Raw genomic sequence first — 18,944 nt, 5'->3', positions numbered from 1 at the left:
CCTGGGCAGAGGTTTGGTGTAGCAAATCTGAAATCCCTGAGAGCCAGTGTGGCAGACCTAGTTCCCTAGAGAGGCTTCCTGGGAGACCCCTGTGAGGATGTGAGGGGGCAGGAGCCAGCAGAGAGAAAGGCAGTGAGGCCTCAGCTGATCCCATAGGGCACTCTGGGGCTGGAGGACACAGTGAGGGATGTACCCTTGGGCAAGGAGCCCCCCCACCAGGCCAAGGGCCGTTCTTCTTGGGGGGTACTTCTGGGAGCAGCAGCGGCAGTTTCCCAGCACACCCACTGTGGACAGGCTGGGCGAGAAGACTGTCCCACGAGAAAGGCCCGGAGGTGTCTCCCACTTGTTCTCCAGAAAGGCCTCTCAGGAAAGGGCCAGACGTTCAAAACAGGAGAGTGCACTGAAAATTCAGTCACATCCCCGGCATTTATTTGAAACAGAACATTAATTCTGACTGTCATTAGAGTCCATTTCAATTCTGTAATAACATAAAAAGTTAAGAGTCTAATTTATTCATACAAATCTTGTTAGCATCCAATTTCCACATAATGTAACATATTCCTTAAAAAGCTGACAAAGCAGGAGAAATTAAAAACGTTTAAAAAAAAAGACATCCATGGGCGCTCATGACCACAGAGCCAAAGGTGAGGAGGGGGAGAGCGGGGTGGCCCCAGAAAGAGCTGGAAGCTTGGAACAAGACTTGGCCGAGGCTGGGGAGGTAGACTGCTTCACCCAGAAGGAACTGCGGTGCCCACCCACCCACCCACTGCCTCTGGGCTGCCCCCACCCATAGGCTGCGGAACTCTCCCTCCCCACCTCCCCAACCACCCCGCCTCCTCCCCTCTGGCCCAAGGTCCCTGTCCTGCCAGCTCCCCAGACAGCTCCCTAGCACTTTCCTCAGCAAATCCATCCTCAAGAGCCCGTAACTCCTCTTAATTACACGTCTGCGGTGTTTGCATTAGATAGCTGTCACCCTGTAATTTACCCGTACACGGGTTTTAATTGTACATTAATCTTTCCTACACGCCACTCCTCTGCTAGAATCTGTAACAGCAGCACTTTGGGCCATTTTGTTTATTCCCCAACCAGAAATAGCTGATGAATGTAATTGCACGGAGTGTCCCTCCCCTTCTTTTCCAGGATTACCTGCTGTGTGCGGGGGCTGGGGGGAGGTTCCTGTCACCAGCAGGCCGACTTGAAACACAATATTGGACTGTTACTCGCGGCCAACATCAATTTCAGAGGAAAGGTCACAAGCAAACAAGCAATCTTCCAATCACCTGCCATGGACTCCCTGGGCACCCTGGCTCACATCCTTTCTCTCCAGCTCCAGGCTGGTGGGTGCTGGAAGGGCGCCTGGGGACCCGTCTTGTAAGAGATGATGACGGAGGGCAACATGTGAACCTAAGAAATCCACCAGCATGGAGGTTCCAAGGTCACTTGGAGAACCACAAAGGAGAACTATAAATTACAAAGCCTGGATGGCTGCCAGGGCCCCAGGAAGCTACATTTAGCATATCATTCTCTCAGCAGCAGGAGGAAGGCTTAGCTCCCATTCCGAAGGAATTTGAATGGAATTTGTTAGAACACTGTGATTGAAATATCACCAATTGGCTTTTCATGACAACTCGGCAATAGACTGCGATGGCCATGGATATGTGTGTGTGTGTGTGTGTGTGTGTGTGTGTGTGTTGGGGAGGGGTTAGCTGTTGTGTTCTCCAGCTGGCCGAGGTCCATTCAATATTTATGAAATCCAGATGAAGCCCTACACTGGCAATGAGCTGATATCATAACACAGATTTCAAAAACGTCTTGACATTTGCCCAAGATCAAATTTCCCCCTGTGAAAACCCACGAGGCTCCCTGCTCACGGCGGTCTGCGCACCATGGGCCCCCTCCCCGCAGCAACCTGCTTCTTGGGAGTCCCGGTAATTAACACGGGGCTGGGAGACACTGGGGGTCTGGGGGTGTGCAGAGGAGCCAAGGACCACCGAAGTCCACTTTTCCTTTGTGGAAAATGGAAGCTGTGGTTTTCGGTGGTGAAAGAGAGGAATTTCAGCCATTTTTATGGTTAAGCACTTTCCGACAAGCAAAACAGAGCTTGGTGATCTCCTTATTGACAAGGCTCTGACACGTATTTGGACCAAGAGAGACATGCGGTGATCACCCATCACACATCAGCCCAGGAAACAAAAACGAAGGCAGGAAATATATTTCCTTGGGGCCACAGATCTCATTCAGGTGCAAACTTCAACTGCTTTTAGGAGACCCTGGTAGGAAGAACATTACTGGTTTTCCTGTGGCCTGGGTTACACCTTCTTTCCAAAGTGGTCCCTAAGGGCACTCTGCACCCCAGAGGATGGCTACCTGTGGCTTTTGGAGACAAAGGCTCCCCGTGTACCAGAAGCCGGAGCAGTGAAATATTGCACGGGAATTATCGCCCGCCATCCAGGCCTGAAGTCCCCGGAGATTGTTTACGAGGAAAAGGCGAAGGCGATTTAGTTAGTTTTTGATAAACACTTCATATCGCACATCCTAAGAGAAGCAGAATACTTGTCAAGCATGCATCTTTATGAGCTGTCCGCCTATAAACCTTGCACGAAAGGTCTGTGCTTAATGTTGGTTTGGCAGTAAATTGGCGTGATGCACGGGTCTGCTGCATCAAATTAGCATCGACCCATAAAACGCTACTGAACGATTCTTCAAATCTGCCAAGTCTTCAAATCAATTTTGGAGAAAACGTCGAGGGTTTTTTTTTTTTTTTTTAACTTTGATAAACCTTTCATATTAGTTATCACAGAAGAGCATAAACCCTTCTAATCTGTCTTTCCACCGAAAAAACAACAACAACAAAAAAAGGTGTTTTTCCCAAACTGCTTTTAGCTCTTCCATTTTGCACACCACCTCCACACCGCATAAATACACTGTGTGTGTCATAGATTCTTTGTTGCCCTATTTTAAAGCCAATGGTATGTGGCGCCCACTGTCCGTGCCCCATGATTCTAAAGTTTGGAGAGAATTTCTACTGACACCGGGAGAAAGTTCTCGCTCTTGGCCTTTAACATGCAATCCCCAGCTCACCTCCTCCAGGAAGACTTCCACAACTCACCAATGAACTCTGATCATTACTCTGTGCCCTTGGGTGTTTGGTAAACGAGACTGTGTTCTCTTGTCAGCTCAGTGCAAGTTCTCAGGGAAGGCCCTCAGGTGTCATCTTCCCCTCTGCACATTTGAGGACCAGCCCAAGCCTCCTGCCTGCAGATGCCCCAGCCAGAATCCCTTGCTCTCACTCTTCAACTTCAGAGATCTTGGCCACCCTAGCCATCCCCCGCAGGTGGCATCAGGCTTGTGTATGTGAATTGCCCTTTCTTCCCTGGGGGCAAGGGGTGGGTCTGAAAACCAAACAAGAACAGAACCTTGATTTGAACCCAACAGGTCTGACCCAGAGCTCTCATGCCCCAGGTCATACTGCCTTCCAAGTAAGTATGTCAGAGTTGAGAATAAAGGGAACAAGAAACACCAAAAGAAAGGAGGCTTTATCCCCTTTTGATGGGAACCACTCCTGTTTTGGGCAGGAGTGGATCAGGTGGTCATAGACTTGGCCCTCCTGCCTCCCCTTGACCCAGGGGTGTGTCGTCTGTGAAACAGAGGACACAGAGTGGCAGAGGGACGGAATGCTACATTTGGGGGGGGGGGGGTTCAGGCTTTTCCAGAGGGACCCAATGACGGAGAAGCCCAACAGACATAAGGTCACCCAAGAGTTGTTCCTAAATGGCCAATGCCCGGAGCTCTGGGGGTATACAGGGATTTGGGGACACCAACACAGAGTATTGGGCCTAGGACCCAAAGGCCTTGGTCAGAAGCTGGCTCTGGAGACAAGGGGGTCATTTAGAAGGGCAGAGCACCAGGACGGGATACCTTCTGAGGCACCAGAGCCCGATTCCCGGAACCCTCCCCAAGCAGCCCAGGCTATGGACAAAACCCCATCAAGACAGTTAAGGTGGAAGAGTGCAGAGGTCAGTGGGCAGGTCAGTGGGGACCCACTGGACACCAGGACTATTTTAGGTTCTGGGACATGGCAGTGAACAGGATGGACAGACGGCTCATGCTCATGGAATGTGTGAAGGGAAAGAAAGATGAGCCACAGAGAGATGGAGAGAACACAAGGGTTTATTTGGTGACTGGGGGCTGGGGCCGGGGCCCAGTGCCTGCATCTTTCACAGCTCCCGGAGTGATCCTGAGGCCAGTGGCCGGGTCCCCAGTCTCATCCAGAGAAACACCGGTCATCAGCACCCATTATCCTCCAACAGGCAGATTCAAGCCTGTCCCACAGAGGGAATCACAAGCACCCCCTGACATTTAAGATACCCACAATATGCGAGACGGAAGTGAATCTTCAAATTTGTTCAATAACGGTGTCAAGTTCAACAAATCCTGAGCCAAATAAATAAATAAATAAATAAGCTGTATTAGTCATCTGGAAAATAAAATTAAAACTCCAGTGAGATGGGGCACCTGGGTGGCTCAGTGGGTTAAAGCCTCTGCCTTCAGCTCTGGTCATGATCCCAGATTCCTGGGATCAAGCCCCACATCGGGCTCTCTGCTCGGCAGGGAGCCTGCTTCCCTTCCTCTCTCTGCCTGCCTCTCTGTCTACTTGTGGTCTCTGTCTGTCAAATAATTAAATAAAACCTTTAAAAAAAAAATATTCCAGTGAGATATCTCTACCTACTCATGGGATGGCTAAAATGGGGAAAAAAAAAAAACATGGGCCCCAGGAATTGTCAACAAGGTTGTGGAGCAACGGGAACTCTCAGAGCTAACTGGTGTCCGTGCGGGGGATTAACACAACCACGTCAGACAACCGACAGCACCCGCACGGGAGAACCTACACGCGCCCCGAGACCCAGCAATTCTCTTCTCGGTCGATGTTCATTAAGGCGAGCAGCACCTGTGCCCAAGAGACACGAGCGGGAATGTCCCCAGCAGCACTGTTCACCACAACCCCAAACTCTGAGCAATCCCAGTGTCGGTCAGCCGGAGAAATAAGACGTACACCGGGGTACATTCGCACAACGGCATCTCACATAGTTGCGAGAACAAATGAACAAGGTGGGTGGGTCTCACACCCAGGGCGGTAAGCCAGACCCCGGAGTGTACAGACTTTGGATTCCACTGATATCAAGTTCAAAGATAAGGACAACCAATCAGTACCATTCCCAGGGAGGACAGCAGTTAGCCGCGGTAGAGCAGAAGGGCCTGGAAGGGGACCGAGGGACCACCGGGACACCGGTCACATTCCCAGTCCTGCTCTGGGGGCTGGCACATAGGTGTGTTTGGCTTGTGGGATTTCACGTCGCGGTGCACACAATCTCGGTATGCATACTGCGCTCAGAATAAAAAGTTTTCTGGGGCGCCTGGGTGGCTCAGTGGGTTAAAGCCTCTACCTTGGGCTCAGGCCCTGATTCCAAGGTCCTGGGATCGATCGAACCCCGCATCAGGCTCTCTGCTCAGCAGGGACCTTACTTTCTCTCTCTCTCTCTGCCTGTCTCTCTGCCTATTTGTGATCTCTGTCAAATAAACAAATACAATCTTAAAAAATAATAATAATAAAGTTTTCTGATGGACTGAATGCAGGATGGGGAAGAGGCATGGATGGGAGCCTGTCTAGAAAGGGCGAGACTTGAAGGGGCACAAGCCAGTGGGGTCACATGTCCCCTAAGCCTCTGTCACGTTACCAGGCAAGACCCTGATCAGTATGTATCCTTGCACCTGAGACAGAAAGAAAGATTCACAGACAGACCACACCCAGGAGATAAGAAAGATAATAATATGGCCACCAGGACACGGATTCTACTGTCATCCCCATTTTAAAGATTTTATTTATTTATTTTTCAGAGGGAGAGCGAGCACAGGCAGACAGAGTGGAAAAGGCAGAGTCAGAGGGAGAAGCAGACTCCCCGTGGAGCAAGGAGCCCGATGTGGGACTCGATCCCAGGACGCTGGGATCATGACCTGAGCCGAAGGCAGCTGCTTAACCAACTGAGCCACCCAGGCGTCCCTGTCATCCCCATTTTAGAGATGAGGAAACTGAGCCTCTAGCCCACAGGGTGACTAAGTGGAGAAGTTGGGATTTGAACCCCAGAGGTGTGACCCCTGGGTGCTGGTTTCATTCAGAACCCGGGGCTGGCTGCATGGGGGCAGGCAGAGAGGTGGAGCTGGTGGCCATTCATGGCTGCCCCTTGACACTTGAATTCAAGCAGAGGGACTGAGAAAAAGGTAAATAAGAGGCCTAGATCACGTCTTCCCAGAGATGAACAGACATTACATGTGCAGACGAGACCAACCCTCGGGAAGGGAGATAACATCAGGGGACAAAGACGCCCAAAATCTGAACAGGAGAAGGCAAGACAGACCCAACAAGTCACCCACACCTACAGGACGTCTGTGAGAGGAAGGCACGTGTGTGGCCGCAGTGCAGGACGACAAGGAGCCAGTGACCACTGACCCCAGGAAGCATCGGTGTCCAGAGCGCCACAACAGGGCAGGGGACAGCCCGCGGAGCTCACCACCCATCACCAGGCCCCACGGCCACCCCACTCCCGGCCCAGACAGACCTTGGCCTGAAGGGGTTGGAATCAGACGTGGGAAAGCAGAGGGAGCCATCAAGAAAAGCTCCTTGGGGCGCCTGGGTGGCTCAATGGGTTGGGCCACTGCCTTCGGCTCAGGTCATTATCTCAGGGTCCTGGGATCGAGTCCTGCATCGGGCTCTCTACTCAGCAGGGAGCCTGCTTCCTCCTCTCTCTCTCTCTCTCTGCCTGCCTCTCTGCCTACTTGTGATCTCTCTCTGTCAAATAAATAAGTAAAATCTTTAAAAAAAAAAAAAAAAGAAAAGCTCCTTGGACATTGCATTCGAATCAGACCCCGACGCACATAAGGGAAGGGGTTAAGAAGAAAATCCCGGTGGGGGAGCAGAGGGAGCCAAACCAGGTTGGCTGCTTCCCACCCCCACTCCAGCTCAACCAGTAGAGACGGAGTACCTGCTCTGAGCACTGGCTCAAACATTGTAGACAGAGGGTTTACATAATGCTGTGACTTGACCAGTGTAGACAGACAGACTGAATTGTGTGCTGAGTCCAACCCCTATAAACAAACTGCCTGCATGACAAACTGGGCTCAACCAATGTAGACGGATTGCTCTGCATAGCGGGCTCACCCCCGTCAGCTCTGGGAGCCAGGGCCTGATGGATAGGGTCCACGTCCATGGGGGAAGGGTTGGAGAGCCCAGGCACGGGGACCATGCCCAAAGCCACAGAGACTTTTGAGGGCTCTGAACCCTCTACAAAGTCCCACAGAGAGTGGGGCTGGCCCGGACTGAGTGAAAAGTCTCCGTGCTCCCACCCTAGACGCAGCCAGTGTAGACAGACCCCCTCCACCAGGCACTGGCTCAGCTGGCGTAGACAGAGTGCAAAGTGGATCTCACTCCGCCAGCCAGCAACCATCACCGAGTCCCTTCTCCGAGCTCATTGCGGCCCCGACAGCCAGAGCGAGCACTGCTTTTTATCAGCGCGGAAACCTGCTCGTAAGCTCCCTCGGCCTCCTCTGGGCCCGGCAGGCGGCTCCACACACAGAAGGAATGCTGTCAGTCTTTGCTGGATGTCGGGCACGCTCCCATCAGGAGCACAGGAAGCAAAGCCCCTCAGTCTCAGGGCTGGAGGGTCTCTGTGCTCACAGACTTGGGCAGATGGGTCCTGTCCAGGGAGATGAGTCAGCCCCCAAGAAGCAGCAGCCTTGAGTGGGGGGAATGACTAGTCTGCCAAGTGTGAGTCAGTCTAGACTAGGGGCTGCTGGCAGAGGGCTCTCCTGTGTCACCTTCCCCACTGGTGAGCACCTGGGCACCTGGTCGGTGGTCTATGGTGTTGAGGCAGCCCCCAGGTATCAGGGAGGGACAGTGTGGTGATGCCACCCTCCAGGCAAAGGGTCCCAGTGCTGGAGGAATCAGCTCCCGAAACACCTGGGGCCAGAGGATTCATCTCTACCTCCGAGCATCCTCTCCTTGGCTCTCATCCCTCCTGTCCCCGAGTCTGGCCCAGCTGGGAAGGAGCTGGCTCAGGCCCAGCCAGAGTGAGGACAAGGTGACAGCGACCTGGGCTGTTGCTTGCAGCTCAGCGGCCGCTCGGCTCGGGGCCCACAGCCAGCAGCGTGGGCACCACGGGAAGCGGGGTGACTCATAGAGCCGCTCCCCCCCACCCCAGCTCTGCAAGACAGAGCTAGGGGGCCAAGTGGATTGTGCGGATAACGAGCGGAGCTGCAGACAGCCACAGGGAACTCGCCAACATCCAAGGGAGCTGGGGAGCTGTAAGTCCAGGGCAGAGCCCCCAGCAGAGGGCAGGAGCAGGTCCAGACGGGCTCCCACAGGGAGGAGGGGAGGAAAGAGGGCTGGAGTGACCGGAGGCGAGTCCTTTCCAGTGCCGGCCAGCTGCCAGGGCAGGTTCAAGTGGGTGGCAGCAAGTAAAGGACCTACCAGGGCCCCACAAAGCTAAGTGGGGCTAGGGCCACCTCTGGCCAGCAGCCTTGCGGGCAATCAGTTCAAAAGGAGAGTGGACACAGAGCAGCTTGTCCTCACTGGAGAGCATGGGGCACTGGACTGTCACTTACTGAGTCTCACTCCCTGCTGGGGGGCAAGGCAGCCGAAGGCCCAAGGGCTTAGAAGAAAGCTAGAAGGTGGGCCATGTAGGCAGGGGCACAGACGCAGCTGCCTGACCCCTGGAGGACAGGACCCGACCAGAGGGGACAGGAGGCTGGAATTCTTGATCTAGGGGTGCAGCTGGGGAGGTGGCCTCAGGGAAGCGATAGCTCCCAGTGGCGATTCAGAAGTCGGGGTCCTGACGGCCTTCCCAATCTCCCCATTGACACCAAATCCAACGCCAGAATCCCAACAGATTCCCATGGGCCTGCTCCTCTTTAGGACCCCCCAGTAATTCCCAGTAATTCCAGCAGGATTACTGCAGCTCTCTCCTCACTGGGCTCCCTCTTCTGCAGCAGCTGCTGGGGTCAAGGTCTAAGCTTCTCCCTGGCCTTCAAGGCCCTGCATGGCCAGGGCTCTGGCTGTGTCTCCACCTGCATCAACCCCTCCACTCTGCTGGCCACGTGGGCCTTCCTGCACCTCCCTCTCACGCATGTACACACTCTGCCAGGCAAGCTCTCTCCCTCCCCATGGCCGCGCCCCTCCTTGCTTCTTAGCTCCAGGTTTGTTCCTTCAGACCTCAGCTGAAGCCTCACCTCCTCCGGGAGGTCCTCCTGACCCTCAGTCCCGGGCAGGCTACTCTACGATGCATCTCCGAATCACCCAGATGTTTCCTTTATCTGCTTGTCACAGTCTAGAAACACACACGTATCGGTTACTTGTTTAGCTATGGCGTCATCTGGCAGAGCGTGAATCAGTGAGTGAAGAATCAGTGATGGGGGAGTGGCTGTCTCCCAGGGGGAGGGCTCTCTCTTAGTTTAGTTTACTTTCTGTCCCCGGAGCCTGGCCGAGACAGACACCTGCTACCTGCTCCACAAGCATTCCCTGATGGCAGAATGGAGGACAGCCCCAACAGGTGGGACGATGGGAAAGTGGGATGGGGTCCTCCAGCTCCGGGTTTCAACGTTGACAACTCTCGTTTAGTTCAAATAACTGTTGCTCACCAGGGCCACCTCTGATAGCAGCTTGGCAGAGACAGGGAGCCTCGCCCACCCCTACCCCCGCTCCCGCCCCCTGATTTCCCAGAAAGGCATGGCCCACCTTCAAGGAGGGGAGCTGGGATGCTGCGGAGCCCCGGCCCCTTGCCTGCACACACTGTGACTTCCTGGCTTTCCAGATGGAATCAGAGTTACCTTTTGCTGTCTCCCCACCTGGACGCAGGCTCCCCCACTCTGCTGCTGGCCGAGGCTACATTTCAACCAGCAGGTGCCTGCTAGTGCCCCCAGATCACAAATGACAAGTAGTTTTGTGCAGGGTAAAAGTCAACACTTGTTCCCACCACCGATTTGTAAGTCTCATCCTGGGCCACGGTGATTTGCCGACCATGGGATCCCACACCTTCCAGCTGGGAAGAAATGAGATGGCATGTCCCGTGTCCCCTGCCACCTGACTGAAATGCCCTGTCCCCTGCTTGTTTGAACACAGGGGTTCCCTCTGCCTTGGGCCGCCTTTTCCCCGGAGGGAGGGAACACAGCCGCTCTGGAGTCAGACTAGTCCTGGCTCTGACTCCAAAGACAGTGTCAGGGAGTCTGCTGTCCCCATGCTGTCACTGCACAGGATCCCTGCTCCCAGCAAATTTCCTAAGGCTCCAGGACACCATCTCCCAATTTCACACCCAGACAATTACCTTTGATTTTTTTTTTTTTTTTTTCTCTCTGTCCCACAGCAGGGCCACAATGATCTCACTGGGCCAGCCCTCCATAAATCTCCTGTTTCTAACTCGTTACTTTCTGACTAGCTGAAAGGCCAGGGCCCTTGTTTCACATAGTGCTTACTGGCTCTAATGGCCACAGCCATTCATGAAGGTGCTGCCATACCCTTGGTCCACTGTCCTGCCCACCGGCTACCTCCCTGCTCCACATTTTCCCCAAGGAGGCTGTCACACCCACCGGGGAGAATCAGGGAGACACAGCAGGGACAGCTGAGACAGACATCTCCCACTCCAAGTCAGGCTGCCGGCCAGAGAAGGGGGCCCCAGTGCTTCCCACCAGCCCGCACAAGATTCCAGCACCCACAACAGGTGCCTCCAGCCGGATGCATCAGCAAATCACGATAAAAGCTTTCAGCGCCCATGGCTTCGATCAGCAAAACCACAAAAAGCCTATCAGGTTGACGCTGGCACAAACTCTGAGCAAAGAGCAGAGAGGGAGTCTGCCAGGGTGTTTCCAGTCAGGAGACTCTGACTTCCCACCTTTTAAGTGAATCCCAAGCAAATTCTGCAAGGAGCTCACCAGCTCGCTTTCCCAATGACCGTACGACCATACGGGGGGGGGGGGGGGAGTCACTACTGAACTTTTCCCAGACTTATTAGCTTACATAAACAGACATTTGAATAAATGTTTAAAAAATGAAATTCCCTTGATACTCTGTAATCAGTAAATGTTCATTATGGAAATACAGCAAATATGCATGAAATTTCCCAAGTGGTATTCTGGCTACAAGATTAAAAAGGCATCTCAAACGGCAGGCTGAGTTACAAAGCCTCTTCCTCCGGTCACAATCTCGCAAAGCTCTGCCAAGCCCAGAAGGTCAGACAAGCCTGCTCCTCTCTCCCAGCCAGAGACAGTGAAAATCAGCCCATGATTCTTTGGCCCGCTCAGGCGTTTTATAAATGAGTCCCTACCTCACCTGATTGATGTCTCTCTATAAATAATTAATCCTTGACCTTGTTTTAAGGAAAGCCTTGACTTTTTAATTTGGGGTCTTTTTAAAAATCAATACCAGGGGAACATAATTCACTCCGGCGGAGTTTGATTCCAAGTAAATAAATAAATAAGCCGCCCTACTGGTATGTCTTGGGGTGAATGGGCTAGGCAGTGAATGGGATGGGGCCTGACTTTGAGGTTCTCTCTGTTCAGATGCTATTACATAGTTGACCGTCCTATTAAACTCAACCTCTTCACAGTCTGCAATTTATTCCTCCTGTGGGTCATTTCACAGAGGCAAGTCTGATGAGGGCTCTGAAATGTGCTTTTACTCTTCCTGGGAAGGCCCCTTGGCTCTGTCCTGCCCTACGTGGTGGGCAGCCTGGATTTTAAAAGGGTCTCCTACAGGGAGCAGAAGGTCACCTCTTCCTGCAGCCTGTCTGCATTGCCTTTGGGACAGGGACAGAAGGTGTCCAGGAGAGGCCATAACAGTTGGCAAAGTTTAAAGAGGGTTCAGCCACTCTGTTCCAGAGGCCGCCCTGCTCTAGGGCAGGACTTGAGAAAAGTTCCCCACCCACAGGCAAGGGTCAAGGTGAACTCGGGTGTGAGAGGTTACCCCCCTAAAACGTGGGCTTAGTAGTAAAGCTTGGAAGCATCCCAGAAGTGGGGAAGGGGTCAGTCTGTCCCTTCCTCCTCTGCCACCTTCTCTTCCACCATACACCACATGCACGCCATGCACCCCACAGAGGCTATTGGTCCCTTCACTCAACCACTTTCCGCCCCTGCTCTGCTGCCGGGCCAGACACAAACCGCCCTGCCGCCCATTCTCCCTAGCGTAGTCAGTCCCAGCTGAGCAGGGTCCAACAGGGAGGCGCCCAAGGACCCGAGAGCCACCCGATACCGCGGATAAACACTGGGAACCCCGGGATCTGCCCCTACTTCTCAGTTAGAGCAGCCCCGCAGCGAGTGCTCCCAGCCGAGGGCGTTGTGCGGCTGCCAGGCCAGCCCCGGGTCGGGGTCCCGGGGTCTGGGGACCACATGTAGGGCCAAAGTTAGGGCGGCAAGAGTCCCGCGCCTGGGAAGGGAGAGGGTTCCCCTCCGACTCAAGCGCCAACACCGGCACAACCAAAACCCTCCAACGCACCTTCGCCTGGCGGCGTCGGCCTGTACAGAGGTCAGGGCGGGCGGGCAAAACTGGCAGCTAGCTGCTGGAGTTGCAGCCGCCGCCAGAGCTCGGCTGGGTCCCGCGGCGAAGCAGATCCTTCCCGCGCCCACCGGAGTCGTCCCAGGTTCGGACTCCCGCACTCCCGGACACTCGCACGCGCACACCTTTGCACGATCACCGACGCACACACACTCGCCTCAAGTACAAAACAGGCCGGTGCCCTGGAGAGTCGCGGGGTGGAGACGCGCGCGACGGAGCGCGGGGGGCACCTTCCGCCGCTGGGTGGGAAGCCCAGGCAGCTCCGAACTCCTCCCCCGCCCCTGGGCGCCACCCGCCCCCGAATCCCGGACTGGAGCGAGCGGGAAAGCCCTAGGCGCCTCGGGCGCTCCAGCCCGGCCCTCTCCCCGCGCCAGGCACCCAGAGCTGGGAAGAAGAACAGAGCGTCCGCGGGGACCGAGGGAGCCCGAGGGCTGCAGTACACAGACGCGCGGCGGCAAGTGAAAGCCATGGAGCAAAAGTCTAATTAAAGTTCCCGCTACTGGAGCGGGTCCCCGAAGCGCGGCCGGACCGGAACCCCGCGCGCCCTATCTCCGCCCGCAGCTTCGGACGCTTAACCGTGCAGCTTCTCGGCGCCGGGACGCAGTGCAGTCGCGGGTCCTCCCGGGACCCTTCGGGGCGCCCTTCCCGGCCGGGAGCTGCTCAGGGTGGGAAAGGGCTGGGGCGGGGGCGCAGCGCACTTACCTGGCGCAGCCGGCGCTCGCGGGGTCGCGGGCGCCTCCAGCCCAGGCTCGGTCCTCCACGGCGAATCCTCCGCTCCCGGGCTCCGGGCTGCAGGGAGGACCTCCGCCCCAGCTTGGGCCCGGGGCCTCCTCCCGCTCCGAGCTGAGCCCGGTGCGGTGGGTGAGGCGAGCGGCGCGGGCCGGCGGCCAGAGCGCGCAGGAGAGGGAGGGGGAGAGGGTGCGGTGGCGTGTTCTTCCTCGGCCCCCGGCGCGGGTCCGTCCCCTGCCTCCCACCTCCCGGCCCCCACCGCCGGCTTCTCCTCTCCGCACAGAACCGCCAGATCCCGCTAGCGCGCCGGGAAGGCTCCCAGCGAAGTGCGAGCGGAGCCTCCGGCAAGCTGGAAATAACGCCACGCCCGCCCGGCGCCCCGCCCCCGGCCTGGGCCCCGCCCCGCGGTGGCGATGGCGGCGGGGGCCGGGCCGGGAGGGGATCACTCCTGCGATCCGCGGGTCCCTCCCAGGAGCTCGCGGGCGCCGCGCCCACGCGCGCTCTGCGGCTCCCGCGGCTGGCCCCACTGGCCGCGCGCTTCGAGGGAGCCTCCGCTGGGCGCGGTCCAACCGCCGCGGGGGTGGGGGCGGTGGTGTGGGGGGCCGCGCCCTTCTCCCGGGATCCCTGAGAGCCGGCTTCGGGGCTGCCACTTGGCTCCAGAGCGCGGCCAGAGTGCTGCCACTGCCTTGGTGGGTCGCACGCCGGCGCCGACCTGGGAAAATGACTAGGCATCACCAGAGCTGGCGGTGACCACCGCTGGGCAGCGGCGCGCGCTCGGAACCGGCCGCTGCGGGGGCGCGGGGCTGGTGAAACGCTGAGGATCGGCCCCTAGCAGCGTTCTGAGGGGATCCCTGGGCTACAGCCTCAGTGAAATTTGGTCAAGGTCTTGGGCGGCCTTGGTCCCAGGTGTCTGCACCCATCCCCAAATTCCTGGGGCTTTGGATTCTGCTGAAAGGACCCATGATCCAGGCTCTTCCTTGAGGGCTACCTCCTTGAAGTGCTTGTTGAGTCAGGTGCTGAGATTTGGGGGCTGGGGCGGGGTTCGTGAACCCGGTGACCCTGGGTCAGCCAGCTCCTCCCTATACACACCCTCTACTACACGGGAGAAAGGGGCAGAGGCACAGTCACGGAGCACCAGGACGGAGCCCGGATGGGAAGGGGAGAGAGGAACCTCTGACTCCAGTCCTGTTTTTCCTGAAAAGAGGCAGCCCCCACCTGCAGGGGGCAAGCAGGTGCCGGGAAGGAAGGCGGGCTGGCTTCTCCCAGGAACCCGAAGAAGCTGTAAATAAATCACTTCTTAATCTTGTTGGGACCCCAGTATTTTCAAAAACCTGCCCAGAAAGCTTTAGGAAAATAAAGGATGTTCACCCACCTCTCATTTTATCTACCATTTGGTTTGGCTTGATCACTCCTCTCTGCTGAGTGTGCAATCGAGCTGGGGAGTGAGGTGGACTCATGGCCTTTGATTGATCAAAGAGGGAAGGGCCTGGGGCAGCCCTAGCCGGGTGCAGAGCTGCTCCTGGAGAAGGCCAGGGAGCCCCCAGCAGTAGAGCTGCAGAAGGCCTAGGAGGCAACCAGCCTAGGAGGCCCCAGGTGAGCTCAGCACATTCAGAGAGAGAACACCGAAGGTGAGAAGACAAAGTTTAGCAGACCAGCACTACCATAATCTTCCTTAATTCTTGCAACAACATAGTAGACACCATCATATCCACTTTCCAGTTCAGGAAACCAAGGTACAAGGATGCCACTGGGTTTCCGAAGGCCATACATCCAGAGGGTGGCAGAGCCAGGGCTGAGCTGCTGATTCCAAAGTGGAGTGGGTTCAGTGGGCTTCCCTCTCCAAGATTCCGAGTTCAGAGACTGTTCCAGACCCAGGGTGCTAGGCCTAGCTGTGTTCCACTGGCTCTGTGTTACCTGTGTTTGCATAAGAGGGTTATATATGGGCTGAAACTGCACTGCTCCTCCTCATTCAGGTGCAGATTGGAGGGACAGAATATCAGGGACAAGGATGCAAGGGTCAGGAGGGACAGGGCAGAGACATCTTTATCCAGCCCATGACCACAAGGTATCAGAGCAGAACAGGAAGAAAGATGAAACACAGGGGCACGTGGGTGGCTCAGTGAGTTAAGCCTCTGCCTTCAACTCAGGTCCTGGGATCGAGCCCCGAATTGGGCTCTCTGCTCAGCAGGGAGCCTGCTTCCCCCTCTCTCTGCCTGCCTCTCTGCCTACTTGTGATCTGTCAAATAAATAAATCTTTAAAAAAGAAAGAAAGAAAGATGGTGAACAAAGGCGATGTTGGGGGGTTTAGGTGAGCAGAAAGCTCCTTGCCTGATGAGCCCAGAGAGCACTGACCCTCTAACCCCTCTTGCCCCCATACCTCCAGCCAGCTCTCACCACCCAGAGGCCTGGCCACTAACTGGGTGGGCACCTGCCAAAGAAAGCTGAGGGTCCAGGGAACCTTTTCAGTAGCAGGCACACTCCTGCGGGAGAATACACACACACACACACACACACACACACACACACACACACACACACTCAGCAGGCAGCTGGGAGGGAATGGGGAGAGGAGTTTCCATCCCCTAAGCCCAGCCTTACAGCCAGAAGGAGGCTCTGAATCACAAGTCCACTGGATGAGTCCACACCAGCCCTACTTCCACGGGACGACTCTACACAGGCTTTATGAAAACCAAGCTAGCCGCAAGTGGGCCCGGTCAGGCCCTCCCCAGAACCCAGCGCATCTGTGTGCAGTGATCCTCCCGGGAAGGACGGTTTTTCCATTAGCGTTTCCAACTGTACTTATTAGCACTTATTTGCATCTAATATTCAGGCAGACATTGCTAGGCATCAACAATGCTGCATTCCTTTGACATAGACGAGATTTCCAATCTTTCACTCAGACTTCCTTCTGGTTTGGAGAGGCCCTCGGGGAAATCCCCAAAGCGGGCTCAAGGCCCCTGGCACCAACCTGCACTGTGTTTTCCTTGTCGGGATTTGCCAAGGGCTGCGTGCCCTTTTTTGAAAGTCAGGCTCGGCCTCTGCAGCAAGAGAGGCGGAGAAACGCTGCAAATTCCCCGCATGAAGCCCCGTGTGCTCGCTTGCAGTTTTTGTTATGTGTGTCTCCGCGGAAAGATGAGTGGCAAACTTCTCCCTTTGCATCCCAACGAAGGTAAAAAGACATTTGCATTAGATCACCCCAGGAGTCTACAACCCAAGCCCCAAAAGAGGTCAGGGAGAGGTCCAGAAGCCACTCTATTTGCTGCCAAAGAGGCGGGAAGAGGGGACCTGGGCCAGGTATGGCCTTCGGTGGCAGGCAAATCCCCCCTTCCCTAGGCTGGCAGGCAAACCACCCCGCCCCACCCCCACGATCCCTGGACTCTGGGCCCCCAGGGTATCTGCTGGAGAGCAGGTTCTCCCTCCCTCCCTTTGAGTGGGGAGCTGAAAGCAACACAATGGGGAAGCACCTTGTATTTCAAGAAGGGCCCATAAGCCCATGGCAAGACTGTGTCCTGAGTCTTCAACTTTCCATTCTGTGAGAACCAGAGTACCTTTCTGGGGAAGGGAGGGGAGCATCTGGAGTGGCAGGTCCAGGAACACCGTCTGAATGGGAGCCCCTTCTCCAGGAACATAGCTGCCTTCCCCAGCTGCCTCTGCCATGGCCTCGGTGTGGGAGCGGGGCCAAGACTTTCCTCCCCATTGAACAGTAAGGGGGGGTGTAGACCAGGCTCTCGAGACCCCTCCAGGCTTGTGGTGTAAAGCCACAATTTCTAAAAATTCCTCCCCTGGAGAGGAGGCCCAGAGAGGTTCCCTTGACCACTCGGGACCATATTGGATGAATGTCCCTTCCCTGCCCCTGTTTCTTCATTCCCTGTGACCCTTTTCATTTTCTGTCACCCCTGGGTTTTGAAGAAGCTGGAGGGAATGGGTCTCTTTGTTCCCTGCTTTGTTGAGTCACCTGCAAATTTCCTGTTGCCAGCGTGTCTAGGGAGAGACCTTTACACCAGCAGTGCCACTGGGCTCCCCAACCCCGCATCCTCCATGCCTGTTACAAATTCTGAAATTCCACCATCATAAAAATAATTCCTGTGAAGAGTAGGTTTCCGAGGCAGGCTAAGGTGACACCAGTGTCCATCCTTAGCACGAACGACAATTGATAAACAGATAGGGGTTCCTGAGTAGCACAGAATAACAATGTGGCTAACTTGAGAAAAAAAGGTGGACTCCTGGAAAGGACACTGGAGGGGTTTCAAAGAGTGGGGATGGGGAGCAGAGAATCCAGGAGGGAAGACAGCAGCTCCCTGGGGGTGAGGGTGGGGGTCGAGGACCTCTGGGGTCTGCAGGAAAGGCTGCCCTCCTCCCTGGATCTAAGATGAGCCGATCTGCAGACATGCCCCTGTTGACCCCAGAGCCCAAGAGGAGCCAGGCCCAAGTCCAAGTCCAGCCCATCCATGCAGACTGGGCTCAGAGCCAGCCTGGCTTCGTTCTTGAGGTCTTGCCAAACTCAAGTTCATTTTGGTGCTTCTTAATTAAAAAACAAAACCAAACACAAAACCAAACACAAACAAAACACCACTGGGCTGGGCTGCTGCCGATTGTTCCTTCAGTCCCCACAAGATCTCGAGCCCGCCCCTCCTTGGGCAGCCTGCCCAGGCGATGGGAGAGGACACTCAGGTGGCGGGGTTCACTGCGGGGGTGGGGGGGGGGTGGTTCTGTAGGATCAGGTAAGCCCTGGGCATAAGCAATGGAGATTTTTCTTTTTTATTTGGGGGGAAAGAATTTAAAATTCTGGAATATTTTTATATCAATTCAATAAATGCTCTTTCCTTTGGTCGAAACTAACTCAGCATTCACGTCACGCAGGACGGGGCTGAAGTTGACTTTTTCACTGTCAGTCAAAGAAGGGGGAATAGGCTAGCTGGGGGCAGTCTTCTCTGCCTCAGGTGGTAAAGGGTTTGACTTCTCTTGCTTAGGTGGATTGGCACAACTCGGCCAGCTGTCAGGAGGCTGTTGGTCGCTCCCCCCAGAGCATAGTGGATCTGGGTCTCTGAGCCCTGACCAGTGCTCTGTGGGGTCTGAAAAGTGGGGGGAGGGGTCCTTTCAGGGCAAGATTTTCTTCAGCCCGGAGCACATTTCTAGAACTCCTCCACCCTGACCAAGGGTTGTAAATCCACTCTTAACTTGCCATCCCCTGGCAGGGGAAAGTGGGGCTTAAGTTGTCTTTTGAGTTCCTGAGCTAGCTAAAAGCATGTTTTTAAATGCAAATGTGAATGCTATTGTACCTCTAATGCTTGGTATTAAGAATTGGGTTTGATGATTTTGAAAGGAAAGAAGGGATTGTTTTGAATAGGAACACTCTAGAAACATTCATCTGATGCCCCCAGGAGCATGCCAGCGGGGGAGGATGTGCACCCTGGGACTTCCCCCGATTCTGGAGGTTTACAGTCAGAGGAGTGCCAAGATGTGACAAGGAGACGGAGGTCATGCATGGGGCAATTTCACAACCAGGTTGGGGGCCTCATGCTGGAGGAGCCACAGGTCGGTGTCCTCGGAGTCGGAATGCCAAGGAGCCACTCGGGTGGGTCCCAGTCATTGTTTGCCCCAAGGACGGACACTCTAAAAATCT

At 55.4% G+C, this 18,944-nt stretch overlaps 1 protein-coding gene across 1 annotated transcript in view; it reads right to left on the bottom strand.

Annotated features, from left to right (window-relative positions):
* Positions 1-13,716, bottom strand: part of CHST8 (carbohydrate sulfotransferase 8) — a 126,114-nt gene extending 112,398 nt beyond the window's left edge. The window contains exon 1 of the mRNA XM_059153249.1: positions 13,295-13,716. The gene's annotated coding sequence lies outside the window, so the exon portion shown is untranslated. The remainder of the gene's footprint in view (positions 1-13,294) is intronic.
* Positions 13,717-18,944: the final 5,228 nt, after the last annotated feature.

The sequence above is a fragment of the Mustela lutreola genome, chromosome 16 (assembly GCF_030435805.1).
Source record: "Mustela lutreola isolate mMusLut2 chromosome 16, mMusLut2.pri, whole genome shotgun sequence".
Classification (NCBI taxonomy): domain Eukaryota; kingdom Metazoa; phylum Chordata; class Mammalia; order Carnivora; family Mustelidae; genus Mustela; species Mustela lutreola.
Note: the sequence above shows the minus strand (reverse complement) of the source record. Positions and strands in the feature narration are given on the sequence as shown.